Raw genomic sequence first — 19,324 nt, 5'->3', positions numbered from 1 at the left:
GTGGTATTTTGGTGGATGAAGTCCATGTGGCAGAATGATAATAGCGGATTTTCTACAAAATAGACGAATGCCCAGTTTCTAATGACAGGCGAAAGGGAAATGTAGACTAGATAGCTTTTTGTATTTACAAAAAAAGAAAATGGTTATTTGTGGAAAAGGCAACTGTTTTGAAACTAGGAGATATATTGCATCTCGTAATGGACACAAATAACAGATTAGTAATTTCAAGGACATAAATATTTTACTGATAGTTAAAGGATTATTAGAGAGCAGTTTCTTAATAATTTTTGGGAAGTACGCAATTTTATATTTAAAAAGTAATAGGATTTCTTTTGGCATGTGTGTATTTCCTTTTTCAAAAAGCCATGAGTGAGAAAAGGATATTTAATTATGTTCTATAGTTATTTGAAACCATGGGTAACTGTCACGGGAGAATAACAGAGGGGGAAATATACTGGACTGTTTCTCAAATGTTAATTTGATTACACATATCTCCAGTGGTTTGTATATTAGTGTTACAGCACAGAAATCATGAAAGTTGTACATTTTTTCATTATGAAGCTGGTGTGAGATCGCTTGCAGGCGAAACATGAATCAATCTAATAACATAAACACAAACACAATCTTTCAGAAATTAATTCATGTTTACTACAAACGTGTGTCGAGAAGGAAAGTAATTAATTGCTGAAACTATCCCTGGGAAAATATACCCTATTGCCTGGGAAAGATAATCTATTTTCTATTATTAGAGTTTGGAGGTACACAGTAAGATGATCTAGGGCTTCTTTGACTTCTTTGAAGACATTATAAATCAAATAGTTTCTGGAAGTTTGCCAAAAGAAAAAGATAAGTAAAACTATATATTAGAGGTTCTTATCTCAGTCGGACAAATGCTTTAAGGTCTATGGTTGAGGAGTGTAGGGGAGGGTGTACAGCCGATATACAGGATGCACACACAAAGCAAACCTAAGTAAAGTGACAGCAGTTAGCCGGTATCCTGACAGTTTGGCATGGAGCTGGTTTACATAGACTTATATTAGACAAAGCTACTAGATGTATTCATATCTTCTTGTTAGAAATTGGCTTTCTGGTTGGCAGAGGTAGGCACCCTGTTCAAGCAGGAACCATAATCCTTGTCACAACACACCCTAAATTACTCTGTGCTCCCCCTCTGGTAGCTCAGCACAGAGCTGTCAGGCTTAACTTAAGAGGCAATGTGTAAGCTATTTGTGCAATACTTCAAACAGTAACAGAGTGAAAACACCACAAATAGACTCCACACCAGGTTAGAAAAATAGATTATATGGATATGAACAAAACAAGATCAAATCCAAACAGTTTAACCGGAGATATGATTTTTTAAAGAGTAAATTCAATTGTAGTATTTGAAAGCTTGAACTGCCAACCAGGGCTATCTGGTCATGTTAGACCGGGGTAAATCCAACAGTTCAGGCCGACCGCGATGGAGAAGGGGTCAGACACAAGGACCAGCCTTGGCCCATCACAAAGTACCTTAGATGTGTCATTGGTAGAGTCGAGATATGGGAAGCAAGGAAGTGATGCATCGTCGTTGAACTGATGGGCTACAGTCGATACATTGGCGCTGAGCTGTGCAAAGGGAGAGATGCATTGGAAACTAGAGACGATGCACTGCAGTCGGTAATGCGATGTCCGAAGTCCATGCAGTAGCGACATTCCAATCAGAGAAACATCGTCAATGTTTGGATTCTGGAAGTTGCTGCATTTACACCCATGTAAAAGGGCCCAGTACTAGATTGGCACCATTTGGCAGGCTAAGGCTTGTAGCAAGCAATGTCCAGGTTCTGTTGCAGGTTGATGAGAAGTCTTTGATGTCCCTGAGGCTTAGAACAGGGGTCAAGCTAACATGCCTTTGGAGTCAATGTGGGCTCATGTGAGATGAGGCCATTCCTTAATCAGCAGGGCAGAAGGTAGCAGGGCAGCACAGCAGAAAAGCAGTTCTTCCAGTGCAGCAGTCCAGCAGAGTGACAGTCCTTGTAGCAGTACAGCAGTCTTTCCTCCTTGGAGAGGCCTTCACAGATCCAGTAGTGTACTGAAGGGGTGCCTTTGATATGGGGGAGACTTCAAAGAGGGACTTTGAAGTGCACAGAGATCCTCCCACATCAGCCCTGGCTCCAGACTCACTACAGGGGGGATGCAGTCTTTGTGTGGGAACAGGAGACAGACTATTCAGGTATAATTGTCAGCTAATTTGTCCCATTCTGCTCATGATGTCCCATCAGGATGTGGATGGCCACTCAGTCACACCTAAGCTCCCTCTGAGTGTGGTGTCAAGAGAGAATGCACAAAGTCCAGCTGTCACCCACCCCAGATGTTTATTGGAGACGGGCTGCAGACACACAGGGATATCAAATAATCAATCAAACAAAATGTTTTAAGTGCTATTTAACATTGGGGGAGGTCCTTAGGTGGAGGGGATGCTTCTATAGGTGTAGGTAGCCAGGTAGGTGAAGGAGTGGCCGCCTATCCTGCTACAGCAGTACTGAAGAGTGTCAGATTGCAGTTGTTTGATGGGTTGGTGGAAGTTCAGCCTTGGGTTGAGGTAGGCTGGTCCCACATTGTGAAGGGGTTTGTAGGCATGGGTCAGCATTTTGAACTGACATCTTTTGTTTATGGGAAGCCAGTGGAGGTATCTGAGGTGTGGGGTGATATGGGCTTGCCTCAGGAGGTCTAGGATGAGCCTGGCTGCTGTGTTCTGGATGGTTTGTAGTCTCTTTAGAAGCTGGGTGATGATCCCTATGTAGAGGGTGTTGCCGAATCCAGGTAGCTGGTGATGAAAGCCTGGGTGATGGTGCGTCTGGTGCTGATGGGTATCCATTTGAAAACTTTCTGAAGCATGCGTAGGGTGATGTACCAAGCTGAGGATACTGAGTTTACGTGGCTTTTGATGGTGAGCCTGCTGTCAAGTATTATGTCAAGGTTCCTGTTGTGTTCTGAGGTTTTTGGGGAAGTACCTAGTTCTCAGCAGGCCACCAGGTGTTGTCCTAGGGGGTCTAGGAGGTTGTGGTTCTCCAGGAGGTTGGTGAGTGGCTGTTGATTGTATTTTTTAGGAAGGATAGAAGGGAGCAAGGCAGGTTGTTTTTGAGTTATTGAGGGTCAGGGGAGGGTTTCTTGAGCAAGGGCTTGATCTCACTGAGTTTCCAATCTGCAAGGATGGAGGCAGCCGAGATGAAAGTGTTGATGATTACGGTGGGCTTTTTGTAGATGGAGTTGTTTCCAAGATTGAACATGTGGTGGGGACAAGGATCCCTGGATGCACCTGAGTGAATTGATCGCATGATGGTGGTAGTAGTCTGTGTGGTAAGGGGGACCCAAGCTGTGATCCTGCGGTGGCTGTGGAGTTAGTGATGATGAAGAGAAAGTAGCAGTCTGTGTGATTAAGGGGTCCCAAGCTGTGATTCTTGGGGAGGCTGTGCAGTTGATGATGGTGAAGAGAATATGGGAGTTGGAGATAGCAGGTTGGGGTTGCAGTGTTCATAGATGGTGAAGATTTTGCTATAGAAGAAGTCTGCCAGAGTGTTGCAGAGTTTCTGGGAATGAGTGATGCATTTTCGGCTGCTTGGGGTCAGGGAACTCTTTAACTATACTGAAGAACTCCTTGCTGTGGTTGGAGCTTGCTCCTAGGCAGACGGTCAGGGAGTCTTTTTTAGCCTTTTTCAGGAGCAGATAGTAGTGGTTAGGGCCTTTTTGAACTTAGCTTGGTCGCTGGGCATTTTGCTGGCATGCCAGATTCTTTCCAGTCAATTGCAGGTGCGTTTGGAGGATTTGAGTTCCAGGTTGAACCAGCTGGTGTGTTTGCTGGGTCTTCCTGGTCTGGCAGGTTTGAAGGGGCAACTCTGTCAGTGCATTCTGTGATCCATGTGTTGAACTTCTTAACAGCCACCTCGAGGTTGGAGGCTAAGAGCAGAAAATTCCATCTTTCTAAACATGGCATTTTTAAAAGGGTAATGATAAATTTGACTTTACCAGTAAAGAGGATTAATCATTACCATTCCACTGATATGAAACATGACAGACCTACTCCTTTTCAATCAGGAATTACAGCTTAAAAGTGTAATAAGGAATTTTCAATATTGATCTATGTGAGGGATAGGCCTCGCAGTAGTGAAAAACAAATGTGTGTGTTTAACAAATGTGGGTGTTTTTCACTACCAGATGATGCAAGACTTAAACATACATGCCCTACCTTTTGATTACACAGCACCCTGCCCTACCTAGGGTCACACAAGGGGCAACTGATATGTAATTAAAGGGGAGTTTAAGGCTTTATCAAGGGGCTTTACATGCCAAGCCAACATGGCACTGTAAACTGCACACACAGGCTCTGCAGTGGTAGGCCTGGTACATGTCTAAAGTGCTACTTATGTGTGTGGCACAATCAGTGATGCAGGCCCACAAGTAGCATTTATTTACAGGCCCTAGGCACAGGCAGTGCCCTCTACTAAGGACTTTAAATTAAATATGACAGTTAAGGATGTCAGTCAATCAAACAATATTAGGGGAGAGAGCACATCCACTTTAGCACTGGCTGGCAGTAGTAAAGTGCTTCGAGTCGTACAACCAATGCAAAAGAATTCAGCAAAATTCAAAGCAAACAGGCAACACATTTGGGAGAAGACCACCCTAAGGCTGGCAGGTGTAACACTTCTAATTTGATAGCCAATATGTCATAATGTCATATAGTCACTCTTTATAGGCACATACTCCTACATAATAATGCCATTACTTTAATAGTGCTGTTTGAAATATTGACCATTACAACTTTTGTGCCTCTATTATTATATATATATGTCTTATTATGTGTTACATTTTCAATAGGTTTACGTTGTGCTTCAAGTCAGTCATTACAATGTAAATTACAATAATTGATGGACACACATTGGAATGATGGAGAAGGCATTCTATAATAGACAAAATTGATCCGCTGACATGCCATTGTCTTAAACAAATTCCTCAACCTTCAAATATTCTTTTTTTATATTTAACATTTTTATTAAATAAATATCTGAACCAGCACAGCTTGTGAAAATAGACAAATGAATGGAAATTAATGTGAAACATTAACATTGCAAACGTTAAATATTCATAAAACAATATTCAAAATGCAAGAGAATTAACAGATTAATAATAAAATAGGGATTGCTGTATCACACAGGAGTACAGGAGAGGAAAGTGAAAACTAGGTGCCTGTACCTTAATGCATTTTGATAATATGAACAAATGATGAATAGAATAGTTTTGTAAATCCTTGTTTTTGTGGCTTTTTGAAATCCTATTGCACCAGGTATAATATGACATTTTTGTTTATTTCCAGCTTGAGGGTATTGGTTAAATACCTGTAGCAATTGATAATATCAGCAATTTTACAATTTCTGAGAACACTTTCTAGCTTTTAAAAAAAAACTTCCCAAAAGAGTATTTTGCAAAGACAGACGGACATTAGATGGACAAAATATTCTTCCTTCAAACTTGAAACCAGAAAGAGCTCACCAATTTCTTTTTTTAAAAAAAAGCTTGGACACGGTTCCCAATTGGAGGAGGAAATGCAATGTTATTCTGAAACAAAATTCTGAACGTATGTCATGATAAATGTGTGCAAAATAGTCTGTTGTATAAAGGATAGAAGCTTTGGAAAGTCCATTCTAACATAAATATGCAGATTTTCTTCCAAATACTATGGATGTTTGAGGTGGTCATCGAATATAAATATCCTTTAATAAAAGGATAAATTCCTATTTACCAGCATCTCTGTTTTTATTAATAGAATGTAATATAGAATAACTCTTACAGATCTTCAGAGCAACATCAGTGTTATCAGGAAGCATACATCTATAGTCAATTGGGTTAAGAACCTCATCAGAAAAGCTAGGCAAATCTCTTTAAAAAAATCATTTTATTATATTGTGTAGAAAAATAATTAAGAATCTTGCAATACTCTGTTAAACAAAAAAACAAATATTCTAATACCCAATGCTTGTTGGCACATGAGCTGGAAACAGGCAGTTGGGAAATGGAAAGCAATGGTTGCCATTCATTGTTTCTGAACTATGCTCACTACAGCTCATGTTTTAATCCCAGTGTTACTGAGTTAGAGCATGCAGTAAAAAGTTGGTTAAAAAGGTGTGGCTTCCTGAAAAACGAATGCTCAGGTCCATTCGGCACTTGTGCCCAAGTGTGAAACATGTGAATGATTTAGGCTTTGCTATGTAATTAGGAGACACTACTGTGTTAGCCAAACATACAAAAACCTATTCCTACAATGGAGATGCGTTTATTAGCCTAATGCATATTTTATGTTGTCAGTTCAAAGATGGCATTGGTCTCAAGGTGGCTTAGGTACTTTCCGAGCCTCCGATGCTGATCTGCTCAATTGAGAACAGTTGGTTGTTGTACAAATGCTTTTAGTACTATTTTTAAAATGAAAATATAATTTGGTTTTTGTAGATCGGAAACACATTTTTAATAGTTTAAACTGGAATTTTGATTTTTGAATTCCTAGCATAGAAAAAGGAATTTCCGGACCAATTTTGTTTCTTTGCTATATTAATTTTATTATTTACATGTTTAAACTTGATTTTGCCACTTTTGCACATTTAATACATTTAGGGTTTTAGAAAATGTAAATGTTCAAAAAATGTAAACCATATTTTGGACGCAAACTCTATCACATGGTTTTTATATGCGCAACAGTCACATATTATTCAAAATCTGATGACACATCTAATAGCATACCTCTGGGACAATTGTGTAGGGACGGCAATATTAAATGACTCTATTATTAAAGAGCATTGTACTTCAACGCTGATCTTCCTTTTCAGTTTTCTAGTCATGATGCACCTTATCCAGTAAAGTACCTCAAATGACAAAATAATGGATGCTCTTTCATGGTATACAACCTTTACAACGCAACTTTTACAACGACCTACCATTACCATGCATTTTTTACAACGCAGGATCCATTACAACGCATACCATTACCACGCATGTATTTACAACGCATGTACCTTTACAACGCATAAAATTACAACGTAAGTATTGGTAAGTATATCATTTTATTAAAAATATTATAAGTTTGCGTTTTTGGGTAAAGGGGTATTTTTAAGGTTCAGGGTCAGTTTTGAGTTTTTGGGTAAAGGGGTATTTTTAGGGTTCAGGGTCAGTTTTGGGTTTTTGGGTAAAGGGGTATTTTTAGGGTTTAGGGTCAGTTTTCAGTTTTATGGTAAAGGGGTATTTTTAGGGTTCAGGGTCAATTTTCAGTTTTTGGGTAAAGGGGTATTTTTAGGGTTCAGGGTCAGTTTTCAGTTTTTGGGTAAAGGGGTATTTTTAGGGTTCAGGGTCAGTTTTGGGTTTTTGGGTAAAGGGGTATTTTTAGGGTTTAGGGTCAGTTTTGGGTTTTTGGGTAAAGGGGTATTTTTAGGGTTCAGGGTCAGTTTTGGGTTTTTGGGTAAAGGGGTATTTTTAGGGTTCAGGGTCAGTTTTGGGTTTTTGGGTTAAGGGGTATTTTTAGGGTTTAGGGTCAGTCTTCAGTTTTTGGGTAAAGGGGTATTTTTAGGGTTCAGGGTCAGTTTTCAGTTTTTGGGTAAAAGGGTATTTTTAGGGTTCAGGGTCAGTTTTCAGTTTTTGGGTAAAAGGGTATTTTTAGGGTTCAGGGTCAGTTTTCAGTTTTTGGGTAAAAGGGTATTTTTAAGCGTTCAGGGTCAGTTTTGGGTTTTTGGGTAAAGGGGTATTTTTAGGGTTCAGGGTCAGTTTTGGGTTTTTGAGTAAAGGGGTATTTTTAGGGTTTAGGGTCAGTTTTCAGTTTTTGGGTAAAGGGGTATTTTTAGGGTTCAGGGTCAGTTTTGGGTTTTTGGGTAAAGGGGTATTTTTAGGGTTCAGGGTCAGTTTTGGGTTTTTGGGTAAAAGGGTACAGGGTAAAAATTAAATATAATTAAATTTAAATTACATTAAATTAAATTGATTAAATTAAATTAAATTAATTAAATTAAATTAAATTAAATTAAATTACATTATATTAATTTTAATTAAATTAAATTAAAAAAAATATTATATACTTACCAATACTTACGTTGTAATTGTATGCGTTGTAAAGGTATATGCGTTGTAAATACATGCGTGGTAATGGTACTTCGTTGTAATGGATCCTGCGTTGTAAAAATTGCGTGGTAATGGTAGGCGTGGTAAAAGTATGCGTTGTAACGTCATACATCCTCTTTCATAGATTTTCAAGATTCCCAAACTCTAAAATGACTTAAACTCTTACCTGAAAGCAGAGCCTAATAACCTCCAATTAAAAACTCCTAAAGACAGAACCTTCAGTCTTTCAGTCTCTTATCATGTCCGTCAACATGACTGCTATAAGCAATATTATTGGGGATAAATCAGCTCATATTTACTAGGACTTCACCTCCTTCCTTTATACCATTTTGTGGACTTCATATTATAATTTGAGTGCTCTATAATGGACTCACTTTGACTTGGTCGGCTTTCTACAGAAAGTCTCAATAAACTCATTAATAAATAATCAGAATTCCTGGGTTTTTCATTGAGCAAAGGGCATTTACTAATGCAGCAATTTCCAAAGGTTTTATGTGATTTTCAAATATTTAATGATTGTTATAGTTTTGGTTTTGTAGAAATTCTAGGTTGATGGGTGGTTTCTCATGAGAAGAAAACACACAAATATCCTCCTGTCAAAAACAGTGTATGCATATTTCCAAGGTGGGTATCAGAGCAACAATAGTATCAATGAGGTTGCAGAGAAAGTGATTTCTCCAAGAAGGAAATTATTTCCTCCACAGAGAAGCAAAAAATAAATTGCAAGTGCATCTGCATCTTCAAATACAATTTCTGAATTCAAAATCAAAATTCAATCAATCAATTAACAATATGTTTATTTCAGTAAGTATAAATTACCATCTACAAAATTAAAAAGGCAGCTCTAATATTTATAATTATTACAACCTAACAGAGATGCTAAATTCTTCCTGTTGTTGTGCTGTAAAATCCACTAAAAAACATAAAGTGCATCATGTGACAAATAGTCATATTGCCTAAACTCATTGCTTCACTGAAACCCCAGTCTTTTAGAAAGGATAGAATATGATGAGCCATGGCCACACTAAATATGGCCAGCAAATTCTGTTGTCACACAATAACTATTATTTCTATATAAATTCTAGTCCAGGAATGGTCTAGGGAGCCACAAATGTCCTACCCTTATATTTTTCTAGATAAGAGTTTTCCCTAAATGTACATTTCCTACCTAGGGAGCTCCTATTTCACTTAATTCCTTTCTAATAGGGAGGGATTCTGAAAATGTTCACAGTGCATCTGCCTTAGAAAACCTACAATGGCTGAGCTTACCAGCATAGTTTCTAGGATGCACCAGTTCAACCTGTTTGTTCAATCTGATGCTGAGGAATGCTGAATGCAAGGAGCCCTTAAAAGCAGATGCATATTTTGAAAAGTGCAGATGCAAATTAAGTAAACATTCTACAGTACACAGACTGGATCTGAAGCCAAACTATAGTCCAGCCAGAATCAGTCTAGGTAGAACCCAGTTATGCTTTCTACGCATCAGATACCTTTACTCACCTCTGCCATGGAGTCAATCAAGACATTGGAGTACTTGGGATAACCTTTCTTGAAGACTGGGTAGAAAATAGATTGCAGCTATGACAATAGAACATTTTGATTGCAGGTGTCATATAACACATTTGTTAGTAGGAAGGCCCAAAAGATGAATATTGCATTTGAATGCACCCATAGATTTCCCATCTGGGCCATTGACTTTCCCAGAAGAGCTAACCTTAATGGCATTTGTCACATCTGAGAGACTGAAATGAAGACAGATATTAAGGGAAGAAGGAATATCAGAAATAACTTCTATGTCTGCCAAACAATGATTTAAAATGTGTTACACATAGCTTTTCAAAGAAGTGGACATCTAGCTTTGTCAGCAGGGTTCTTCTGAAAGGCTTCTGAGTCATCAAAGCCATTCTTAAATCATCCCAAGCTTTGGTTCTGATTATTATCTTAAATTCTTTAATTGCACTTGTATAATGTGCTTTGTAGAAAGTAACTTCAACAAGGCTGTAGAGAAAATGTCCCAATGCACTATGTAAATTCTTGTTAGCTGTGTTACATTGTCTATTGAAATATTTCTTTGAATAGTGATTTCAATTGATACATAATCAGGGGCTCAAAAAATATCAGAAACAATGGCATAGGTCAATTATAATGCATTCAGATCTATAACAGCTTAGGCAATGTCGTCGGAGCATAGCATGATATCCTGAAATGAAACTGCAGCCACTTGTTGCATTACCGTAGTTTGATGCCCCATCTTCTGACTGACTCATTCCAAGTTTTTTGAATGCTGGTAATGAGGAATTAACAAAGTTGCTTCATAATGCAGTGCTGTAGGTCAAGTCTTATTGTAATAGGGTGTAATAGGGTTGTGATGGCTGAACAGAATTCATAATACTCAAATTCGTTGGCATGTCCTAACACAAACATGTAGTTAGTGGTACTAAATCTGCATCTTGCACAACATGTTGGAGGCTGTGAGCTAGTAGATGAGAAATTATAATTAAATTAGATAAATTACGTGTTCCCATTAGCTCTGCAGTGGAAAATGTTGGAGATCCACAACACCATGGTGTTGATCCAATGTGATATTGTTTTTTGTCCTGCATTCAGAAGTGGAGAAACCCTTGTCAGGTCATAAGGTTTCCATTAAAATCTCAGTCAAGGATTATAATTGGTGGGCAACAATGCAAGAAAAGACCTCCTATCATTAAACTGGTCATGAGACTTGTGAATGTTTGTACATTCCCACCCTTCAGCTAATACAAATTATAATTTAAAAAGCTGATGGGTAAGTATTCTCCACCTTTTCTGATCCTTAATACTGTGACCTGAATGTTAGAGACTTCATTCAGTGTAACAACCATGTTACGCTTTAAAGTAAATGGGATCGAAATTAATAAAGACAACCTACCTATGCCAGGGTAGAATGTTTATCTGGAACAGGTTAGGGCACAAACCCATCCATGCACAAATCAGATGTCATCCAGGTCTTTTGCAAAGAAAGGATGGTTAATTGGTGGGTAGTAGGCAACCATTCATCATACATATGTACCTCTGCCCAGCAACTTTCCCGGAAATGAGTCTGACCCCAGATAGCAACAGGATTTCAGAAGCATTGCTGGGAACAAAAAGTGTTCAATCATTAATGATACATTTAGGTACATCACAAGGTTAATCAGCACTCAATACCCAGACTCTGCCTTCTGATGAATTAAGGGGTAGGAATCTGTTGGTCATTGCAAGTTTAGACTGACAATGAACATGTAGATTGTGTACTGGAACAATAGTCAACAATATTCAATGAAACAGGCTCAGGAGGTTTTGGCCTATAGCAATTCCCCAACAGTTGCGGCCGGTATGACTCGCGGGGGATCTGGGGGGGGGGGAAGGCACGCGGGGACGGGGTTGTGTTTTGGGGGTAATTTAATCTAAAAAAATTTAAAGTTAAATTACCTTCACTGCTTGTTCCCATATTGCCTCTGCTCCTCTCCTGCCTCCTGCAGGAACGGGAAGGAGGCAGCCTCCCTCCCTTCACCTAAGCCAATCACAATGCTGCAATGGCAGCGTTGTGATTGGTCAGGACACCGACCAACCGGGCGCCTATGGTGAGGTAATTTTCTCCATATAGGCTGCATCTAGCCTACATGGACTAAAGGCAGAGTGCGCATGACTTGTTTGGTCGGCCCTGGGTCTGCCCAAACAGTCAGCGCCCTCAGCACTGGGCAAGCCACTCCTCCCAGACCTGCCCACCCCCAATCAAACACTTCTTCTTTCACACAGTGCGAGAAGCAGAAACATAAAGTGGCAGTTTTACCATTTCATGTTTCTGTTTCTCGCACTGCGAGAAAGCAGTGGGGTTACGCTCCTCTGACCTAGTGGAGGAGCTGCCCCTATTACCCAATGGCACAGCTTAAATACAATGACTGAAATCAAGACCATTCCCAATAACTCTTAAATTTGTCAACTGGTCACGATTTTCATTTGAGTTAAGAATTAATGAGGGAACGTCCACCAAAACAATTACAAATGGAGTCCCTTGTGGTGGCAAAACATGTAAAATATTTTCATGAACTAGGTTTATTCTGAAAGTAAGCTGCTTTGAGGGGACTAAGGGGTTTGATATGGAGCTTAGCTGCGAAGCTCAAGAAGGGAACCCATGTCTTAGGTCTTGTGATGGAGGGGAAGTAGGAGGTCAGAAGTGGGTAGAACCCATCTGTGTGTTTCAAAATTCCATGTTAGACTAGTCAGAAAACCTAAAAGAAGAATTATGCTGGGTATACAGCCTCTTTTATTTTCTCAATGAAAGGTCCAAATAACAGCCTTAGTTTCTGCAGTGACCCCAACCAATATGTATCTCCGTCAACACTGTTTTTTGCCTCATTGCCGGGGGTTTGTAGTTGTAAGCCTTTCATGTGTTTAATACCACGATATTCAGATGTCTTAGGGAAAGTAACATTGGAACTTCCAATATCTATATATCAGGCCTGTGAACATCAGCTTGAAAAATATATTCCCTGGCATGACCTTGATGGGGCTCCATATGTCTGTATGAACATTGCAAGAGTCAAATGTAGCATCAACACCTGTCTGTGGGTCCTTCATTTTGGGAACGGTGTTAACAATCTGATCTGTAGGCTGATAGAGTTGATTATGGCTTTACACGTACTCATAGAGATGGTTTATGACAATGAGAAATTAGAAAATGAGACTCAGCCCAGTCACTTCCCACCTTGATGGGACACAGATGGGACCTTCCATGGCAAGGGCTGTGCGCAGTCCAAGGATGTCCTGCAAAGCAGGAAGGTATGGCCACCTTTTGGCAGTCACTTGGGTGGTGTGCATGGCTCCAGAGGAACAAGGGACTCTGATAGACAGAGTCTACAGCCAATGTTGACCCTTTTCTCTATCCTGCTTCTCGGTGTCCTGTGCAGCGAGATGCTACAACCTGGTTTAGCCAGTTTCTGGGATGGTGGGCGAGGCTCCCATGGGGCAGGGAACTTAGGCAAGTGGAATTCACCAGCGGATCCCGGTCCTCATCACTGCAGAATTGTATGCCTGGGACAAAATTATACAGATACAATTTGTACATATGTGGGTATATGCTTAGTTTCCAGGAGAACTCTTGAAATTCTTTAGGAACCCCAAAACAATGGTATGCTACCAAATGCCTGACCTTTTTCATCTTACATTTTGATTGTGAGTACAAAGACTTCACCTTCACACTTAATCATTTTGCTTGCAGGTGACAAATGTTTTATTAATATTGATTTGTCATCTTCCTGACATTGAACAAACATTCTTAAAAGAAGCTCATAATATGACAAAAATAGACGTCATTCTATATTTCATTTGCACCTCTTAATTCAAGATATTAATTTCATATTGTTTGCTATTCTTCTCAGTTTGTGGGCAAGAATATAAGAGAATGGTATAGAGTTAAAACTTTATTTAGTTCAAATCACAAGTATCATATGTAAAATACATATATTTTTGAGAGATGCTAAAACGGAACATCACCAGCTTCCCATCACATAGCATCTGAATTTCAGCTCTTTCAAGGCTGTTTTGGTTTTATTTTTGTTCTTTTTCCCCCTCCTCTTCGCCTTTCTGTCTTTTATTAGAATCTGCCTTAGTCAACCCATGTACATAAGAACGTTGTTATTGTCCCTTTGTTCCTCAAATCTATTCTGTCACGTCTATCTCCCTTACTTGAGTCCATTATGAGGTTTTATAAGCACATAATTTTCATTTGTTATATTACATTTCCATTACACCTTCGAAACCACATCCACACGAATCAGATTACAGCATCATTTTTTTGCCATTTAGTCTTTTATCATGCTTCACACAAATGTATTTGTTTTAATGAAAGCTCTTTGATGTGTATGCATCTGGTGTCTGTAATTGAATGTTGCAGCACATTTATCAACATATTAATCTTGTCACTTGATGAACTCTGATGAGTATACATTAATTATATTGTAGTAATTTACTTAAACTATTGTATGCAATGTTTGAGCTGTGAAGTGGTAAGGTTACCTTGCTGACAGTGCATACAGCTTTGAAGTTCTTGCAGTTTAATGCCACATTATATATTTTGATTAAGTTAACATTAATAACATTTGTTTATCTTTAAATATAATTTTGTATTAAAAATGACCCACTTAATCTTAGTTTTGGTCAAAACAACGTTTAGAAATTAATTTACAGAGCATATACTGTAGAGAGAACACAACAAAACAATGTCATATTTTTGCTTACTGCAAATTATGCAGTGAAGAATGCTTTGATGCTTGACATTCATTAGTCTGCATTATGCTTCCATGTGGGGATTCTAACAGCACTATCTCTGGATGTTACAGGGAAAACAGTAGTATATCCATAGACTAGTGCATGAATTCCTGATTCCAAGTTATGAAAGAGGAATCAAGGATGGACTATTTAATTTCGGATGCCAGCCTGTTTTGGAAGAGTCGGCATTTGGTTTATGTATATGCTTTGTAGAGATTCACAACTGGTAATGTCATTCAGAAAACGTCTTTACAAATGTTTGTGAATGCACAATAAATTATCTCTGTGTAGGTGAATATTCGGTTGTGGCTTGCTAGTTAAATTGGTCTACTGAGAAATACAATCAGCTCTAATTACATCACTTGTAAATTGTTTTGTGCTTCATTAAAAAGAAATATGTGCAGTGTCGCTGTGAGAAGTAAAACTTTAATTTTGTTATTCTGAACAGATAGACTAAATATAAATAACAATGTTCAACACACCTACAATAATCAAATTTCATTAAAAACGTGTAATCTTAAGAGTTAACCTTTTAAACCACACCCTTTCCTCTATGCCCCAAACCCCTAAAACGAAACCCTATATCCTTACCTGTAGATCATAAATCTTAACTGTAGCCTTATCACTTACACCCTGTGCCCTTAATCAAATATCCTTACCTCTATGCCTTCTAGCACTATAATACATATCCTAAACACTAGTCTAAAAACCCTAAATCCTTTAACTCCATAGCCTCACCCCTATACCAAAAACCATTAACCCTAAAGGCCAATGCAAACTCCCACCCTCTGTGTCATATGACCTATACCCTGAACGCTAAACAACTAACTCTTATCCCAATACCCATAACACTTGTATCCACATCCACACTCCCCATACCCTAACCACTATCCCTATTTGCAATTCCTTAAACTTAGATCTTTAACACTTTACACCAACCTCATTCCCCTATACTCTTAACACGAACCATTCACCTTTAACCCCATACCCCAAGCGCTCAATACTCTTCACTTAAATCTGTACTCATAATTCCTATCCCGGAGAACCTAACCCCAATTCTTCTTTATTGCATACATGGTACCTAAGACTTGGACATGGTTAGAGGACAGTCAACCCTTTACAAAGCCGTATTGTTCTGGTTCGATAAGCTCAGGTAGAATGGGGTCAATGCGTAATGCCAACATTTTTGCAAAGATCTAATATTCTGTATTAACTAAGGTATTGGGATGATAGTTTTTACATAAAGAGGAATCTTTGTTGTCTTTTGGGATTAAACAAATCATAGCATCCTGAAAGGTGTCCTGAGATGAGCTATTAATAATAAAAGAGGTAAATAAAAGAAGGAGTTTTGGAAGAAGGAGTTTAGAAAAATGCTCATAAAATTTAATAGTGAACCCATCAGGTCCAGGAGCTTTACCTCGTCGTAATACCAAAACAGCGTGGGGAATTTCTGCCAAAGTTATGTTGGTTTCAAAAGAATCAAAGTCAACATGTTGAGAAGGAGGAGAATTAATAGATTGAAAATAAGTGAATAAATCTGATTGAAGAGGTTGAGACTCAGGAGTATAAAGATTTTTATAAAAAGAGACAAATTAATTTAAGATATCATCGTCTTTAAAAACAGTAGTCCCGGTAATAGCTTGTATAGATTCTATTCTTGTAAAGTAAAGTAAAGTCCACATTTGTAAAGCGCACAATCACCCGTAAGGGTCTCTAGGCGCTGGGGGCCGTCGGGAAGATTAAGCGAGCTATTGCCCAGAGTCACATGGTGCTGGGCTAATCTGCCGCCGGAGCCGGGGATTGAACCGTGATCCCCAGATTCCAGCGTCAGTCGCCCTGGCCGCGGCGCCACACCTCTCCCCTGTCCTGTCTCCTCTTGTTTTTAAGTAGTTAGCCAGTAATTTTCCCATCTTATTTTGACCCCCATAGTAGCGGGAACTGCTTTTCAGACGGTATGAAGAGGCTGCCTCCGTGGAAATGTTATTAAAAGTAATCTTAGCGACAATAACTTCTTTGAAAGCAGATTCGGATTTGGAGGGATACTAAGTGTATTCCAGTTATTTAATTTGATTGAGTAATTGAATATTTTGTTTTTCAAAACATTTTTTCTTTTGTGAGACAAAATTCATTATGAAACCTCTTGCGGCTGACTTGAAAGAGTCCCAAATCATAACAAAGAATGACTCCGGGGTGGTATTAATAGTAAAAATTCTGAAGCAAAGGAGCTTAACTGGCTAGAGAAATTATTGTCAGTAAGCAAATAATTATTAAAACGCCATCTACAAGCTTGTTGGACAAAAGGTACTAAATCAAAGTCAACAAAAACCGGGGCATGGTCTGATATTAAAATAGAACCTAGTCAATGCTGGATTGTGATTGATGTGGGGGTGAGAAGTAAATAAGAGAAGTTAGGGTGGAGGAGTTGGCCTAACGGCTAGGGCGTCCGACCTCGAATCTGGGGAACTGGGTTTGAGTATCGGCAATGACGCTGAACATCCTTTGATTCTGGGCAAATCACATAATCTCCCGGTGCCTAACAAAAATGAATATGTCCTCATGTAATGCAACTGGTGCTATGTAAAGCAATCTGATACCCGATTTGGGTCAAGTTAGCGCTATATAAAACTCTCTAAAAATAGAAAAGTATATTCTCTGAGATCTGGGTGACAACGTCTCCAGTTGTCAACTAGGGATTTGCAACGTATAGTGGAGGTAAATTGTGTATTCATTTTAGTATTTAGACATTTGACTAGAGAATGTCTATCCAATATGGGGTCATGAATGTGATTTCAGTCGCCACCAAAAACAATATAATCATCACCAAACTAAATCAATTTATCAGAAATCTGTGTCCAGAAAGTTTTGTCAACAGAAACAGGGCTGTATACATTTAAATAATTAACGGTACTTCATCTATAAGTAGTTTAACCATAACCTGGTGACCATCAGAGTCAGATTCTTGGTGAACGACTGAAACATGAAATCTTTTATGGCAGAGAATCAAAACACAATTTTTCTTACCCTAGGCCGGAGACGAATAGACATTTCCCACCCAGCATTTCTTTAACTTGGAAGCTTCAATGTTGGATAGGTGTGTTTCTTGGAAAAGTGCAATGTCAGTTTTAAGCTTGGCTAAATGTGACAGTACTCATTGTCTTTTACTGGAATTGTCTAATCCCTTAGCATTCCATGTAGAACTCTGAATTTGACCAGTGCAATAATCAAACATTGAGAAAAGTGAGAGAAAAAAGTATATAGATGAAAGTGTAGAATATGAAGGGTAGGAGGGAAAGAAAAGAAGGGTAGAGCAACTGTAGGAAAGAATAGGAAAAGTATAAAAGTGCCGAAAAATTGGGGGAGAAGAGAAACATGACAAAAAACTAAAAGACAGTACAAGTCACAAAATGGAAGAAAAATACAATATATGTCATAGAAGTGACGATTGAACGACATACCTTTGACACAAGATGAATTGGGGGATGGAAACAGCAAAATATGATAACGATCTCTCTGGAACTCCACCAAACCTCAGAAGTGGAACCAGGGTTAAGACATCAAACATAAAATGAGGGACCACAAGGTAAGGAAATGTCGATGGACAAGAACATAGAAAACACGGATAAAACACACCAATAGTGAGTACGTTACAAAAATAAAGGTATAACAGTAAACACAGAGTGACAGTAGCAAGAAACAGCAGAACAAGACATATCAAAGAAACAAATCAACTAACTCTTGAAGTGTCCATAGCCACAGCTCCATGTTGATGAAGAAACTCCTACAGTACCGCTGGATCGTTGAATGTGGAAGTCTTTCCCTTATGCGTAACCTTGAATAAGCAGGGATGTATGAGTCCAAATCTGCCATTTAAAGAGCAAAGCTGTGGACGAAGATCTAGAAATTTGTTAAGACGATCAGTAGTAACCTTGGCGAAATTCTGAGAAAAGAAAAGTCGATGACCTTCCCAAAAGATCTGTTTTTTGGACTTAACTACAGAGAGTACTTGCAAAAGGTCAGTATATTGTAAGAAAATATTATAACACCACGAGGTTTAGTAGAAATTTTGGGACCCAGTGTATGAGCCCTCTGGATGTTGAAGAAGTTAGGCAAAGACAGTTCGAGTAGTTTAGGCAAGAAAGTTTGGAAGAAAACAGTTGGGTTGGTTCCTTCGATATTTTCAGAAGGACCAAAAATTTGTCGATTGTTTCTGCGATTATGTTTATCCAATTCCTCCGTCTGCATTTTAAGTAAAGATATTTCAGATTCTAGAAGAGGAATACGAGAACAGGAGGACTGAAGAGAGTCTATTTTTTGTTCCACAACAAGCATACGAGACTCTAGTAAACACAATTTGTCATCCAAATGTTGTAGAGTTTTGGCGGTTTCTTCCATGAAGGGCTTCAAGGCTCAAATTTCCTCGAGGATTATATCCATAGGTGCTGAGGAAGAAGTCACTGGAGAAGGAGGATCCTTTTTCAGTCGTTTTGTAGAAATCGCGGGTAGTTTGCTGGAAAGATTAGTTTTTGGAATAGTGCCTGAAGGGTGGTCAGATTTCTGAGAAGAAACATCCTCCATATCGTTGAGAACAGTCAGAATCTGATTGTACAGTAGATTTAGAAGACGCGCCGAGCTTAATGTTTCTAGGTCTTCCCATAAAAATGATAAAAGACTTTTAATGAATAATATAGCTTCTCAGTGTCCAAGCCAGTTGTGACAATAAAGGTATTCAAAGGAATTCTACCACTGACAGAAAAGCCGCAGGTAGAACTCTCTAAAGACGAGATTCAGAAAAACGTCATTCCATACAGAGAAGCTAAGAGGAGCGGTGAAGAAAAACTCATAACGTATAACTCACACCATTTCGCATGAAGTAATCAGAAGCTTCAGAGCAAGTATGCTGTTT

At 38.7% G+C, this 19,324-nt stretch overlaps 1 protein-coding gene across 1 annotated transcript in view; it reads left to right on the top strand.

The window, feature by feature from the left end:
- Positions 1-19,324, top strand: part of TAFA5 (TAFA chemokine like family member 5) — a 620,084-nt gene that overhangs the window by 361,197 nt on the left and 239,563 nt on the right. The gene's annotated exons all lie outside the window — the stretch shown is intronic.

The sequence above is a fragment of the Lissotriton helveticus genome, chromosome 1_1 (genome assembly GCF_964261635.1).
Source record: "Lissotriton helveticus chromosome 1_1, aLisHel1.1, whole genome shotgun sequence".
In the NCBI taxonomy this organism is placed as follows: domain Eukaryota; kingdom Metazoa; phylum Chordata; class Amphibia; order Caudata; family Salamandridae; genus Lissotriton; species Lissotriton helveticus.
This window is presented reverse-complemented; position numbering and strand designations above follow the sequence as displayed.